Raw genomic sequence first — 3,765 nt, 5'->3', positions numbered from 1 at the left:
TGTGTTGATTAATCTTGTTCTTTACACCCTCAGCATGTGTTTGATAAGTGCATTGAATTACAAAATTTTAATTCTGAAATTAAAACTGCAATTTAAAACATGCTGCCATGAAAATATTTAGTAATTTTAAATCCTAAACATCTCAAATGCCCTTTTATTATTGTAGGATTACAAATAACGTGTATTCCAAATGGGCTGTGTCCTCCATTCAAGATGTTAAGTAGATTTGTAGTTCCTTTTCTTCCCTCCAAAAGAATTGCAAGTCGATATATTTTTGCAAAAAGCTCCCGATTGCCTTGTTTGCCTATTTTTTTAATATCTATAGTAAAAACATCATCTGTATATATTTTAACATTGGAGATTTTGATTGTTTTTAAACATTACTGAAAGAAAGTATAATTTCGTATTTATTTCTACCTTTGAGTTACTGTAAAATTCCTTTAGAAAATTATTTTGATATGAAAACATATAAGCATCCTTAATTTGAATGCATTTTTCTATATATCGAAATACTTCTATAAGAAAAAAATTAAATAATTTTTTTATGGGATTATTAAGGTATATCGGCAAACCAAATGGAAGATAAGCGATCAACAATTTCGTTGATTGGCTGCAAAACTCACTCCAGTTTCGCCCTTCTCAATTCTTTGCTTTACTCGATCTCTTATTATGTTCCCCATCCCATTATGTTATATCCCATCAAGCTCAATGTTATGTTTCAGATTGAATTTCGAAAGCTGTCATAATGCAGTTGTAAAAACAGGGTGAAATTTGGGGAAAATATCCAGAAAGATCAAAACGATTGATTGAAATAGTGATATGAAATTATCTTGGAAAATATTATCGGCAAAAAAAATAGTTTTGATCCATTAATGAGCAATATTGTAAAAAACAAGAGAAGAATACAAGATTACATTACCAAGTAATAATTACCCCCTGTGGTGGAATTTATCCTGTCATAATGTCAAGAAGCATTTGTTTCATAAAAAAAAGTCTGAAATGTAGCGACATTTCCGTTTCAAATTGGAACAAGCTGCAAAACTTCTTTATCACATTTAAAAAGGGGAAATTATTAGGGACAAAATGTTTGCTGCATATTCCGAAACCTCGTATGCTCTACTCTATGCTAAATAAAGCATATGATGATTCAAATCAAGAAATGAATTCTACAAACCTCGTCGTTTTTAACCATCGATACATTTCGAATCCACTTCAGCAAAGTAACCTCTTTGCCGATTTTTTTTTTTTGTTCGATAATAGTGTGAAGCATGAGCCGATTCCTTCCGAATTTTTGAGCCATTCAAATACCACCTTTAACTTGTCTTTAGGAAGTTAGATAAGCTATCCGAAAAATAAGATAAAATTCTTTACGAGGAAACGATGATATCCCAGCAAATTGATTCAAATATTTAAAAATTACAGACTTCTTGAAAAATCGAGGTCATTTTCATTAAGTGTTTTCAACCTTTTGTGTCCGAAATCAGTGAAAACATTCGTTTATCATCCCAGTTCCAAACCTAAGTAAAGATAAAACGAAGATCAACTCCTGCAGATCAATCGCTCTAACATCAGTCTTTTCAAAAAAAATTTGCGAAGATAATGGCACTATGCATTATTCAACATCTCAACTTTTTATAAATGGCTTCCTTTCTTTAAGGAGCGATCCACTCGCCGTTTGTAGAATTCACATGGCCATTTCTAAAGCACAACAAGAAAAGAATTGGTGTTAGTTTGGATATTAAAAGCGCATATGATTCTATTTGTATTGATGGGCTTTATTAAAATGTCTACAGCTAGATATTTCGAGAAATATTCCAAAATTCATTCACAAGCGGAACATTTCAAGTTTATTGGAGAAATATCTTTTCTAATACCAGAATTATCCATAAAGGTCTTCCTTAAGGTAGCGTTTTATCGCCAATTCTCGTTGTTTGCTAAATGGTTGATTCTTTTTTGAAACCCTTGATGGACTCCTCTATTTTTGCTGACGTTATTTTTTGCTCTTATTCTTCATTGGAGTTTATCAAAAAAAATTCCAAAATATTATTTTGGATAACGACTATAGTTGATGTAATGACTGGAAACTCAATATTTGTCCAGAAAAATGTTCTATAGCCGATCATTCAAACGGAAACTCCATTACGTACCTCGGGTTACTTATGCAGGTTTTCCACTGCTTTTGAAACAACTATTAAATATTTAACTTTTTCCAAAACAAATGAAAATGGGATTAACTTAAAAAACCTGCGCACCAAAACCCTTAGGACCCAGAACAAAGGATCTTATCAATATCTGCAATGACACTATCTGTAGTTTATTTTTTTATAGTGCACATTACTAATAAACTTTCTAAAACTCTGTTCAAAGCCTGCAATACCATTTAAACAACTCTCGAGAATTGCTCTTGGTCTTCCTGAATGGAAATCTTTGGGATAAATTGAAAAGATTGGCTTCTGAATTTTTTATCAGCAAATCGCAAGTGATACTCTGTCACCTATATGTGATAAAAAAAAAAATCTAAACTCGGAATCAGATTGATTAAAAAAAGAAGAAATAGCTATTGTCAGCATGCTTCAAGAATTGGGCATTTCTTCTAGCCAAATGATATTATCCTTTACTGATCCTTCCATTTGCCGGAATGAAATTTTCAAAATATTCCTTTCCGAAATCAATTTCTAAAATAAAGCACAACCTACTTCTACACCCAAATTCTCAACAAAAAATTTCGTTATTTTGTCATCGCTACAAATGCATCTAAATAGCGATTTATTAATTCTTTCGCAGGCCTTTCAATCGTTTAGATATCCTATTAATTCCATCTTTACAGCAGACGCTTTAACAATCTATCTAGCTACTGATAAGCTCGCAATTCCTGAATAAATATTCTTTTGTTAATAGATAATTTTTTTATCCTTCAAGCCTTGGAAAATTTATTTTTCAAATCTCCTAGAGTTATTCATAGAATTTTTTTTAAAAAACAAATCTAATTAGAACATATCTCAATCAAAAAATCGTATTGGTATGTGCTCCAGTGCATTCAAATATTACTCGGAATGAAATGGCGGATTATTTCGCAAAAACGATCCCAAAATTCGTGCCCTTATTTTGAGTGGATTGTTGTTGAAAATTTAATTTCTTATCAAAAAACTTCGCTTCAAAATATGCTCCAAATTTATCAAAACAGTAAGTTCCAAGAAGCTCCAGGTGATATTCCATCCATTCTTCCCCTTATCACAAGACTTAAAAAAAGAGAGAGAAGATTCGACAGCACGTCTAATGACCCGAATGATCACCACCCCAGCTCTACTGAATAAATTTGGATATTTATAATAATCTTGACTGTCTCATGTAATCGAGGTTTAGTTTAGTTATATAATGTTCCGTTTTTAAAGCAACACCAGGGCTATTTTGGGACGGACCTCGAAATTCTGAATCGCAGACGGGGACGATACCTGAGCTGCCACTTCCCTCTCCAAGCTTCCACGCCACACCAGCAGGAAGGTGTTTGGCCCGGCGGATTGAGCGTGCACCAGACCGCTTATGCGGTGGTTCTTCAGTGGAGTCGGGTCTCGAACTTGAGGCACTTCGATTCCGAAGCCGAGATCTTACCACCAGGCAACCGTGACCCCTTGTTATCCAGAAAATGACACTAAACATATTCTTGTGCAATCTTTGAAGTATTCAATTAAAAAAAAAAAACTTTCGAAGCAAGCTCACTTTTTATCATCAATGTAATGTCTTGATCTAGACTGATCAAATTACGAA

Source organism: Argiope bruennichi, chromosome 7, assembly GCF_947563725.1.
Source record: "Argiope bruennichi chromosome 7, qqArgBrue1.1, whole genome shotgun sequence".
Taxonomy (NCBI): domain Eukaryota; kingdom Metazoa; phylum Arthropoda; class Arachnida; order Araneae; family Araneidae; genus Argiope; species Argiope bruennichi.
The sequence above is the reverse complement of the archived record's forward strand: the minus strand, read 5'-3'. Positions refer to the sequence as shown.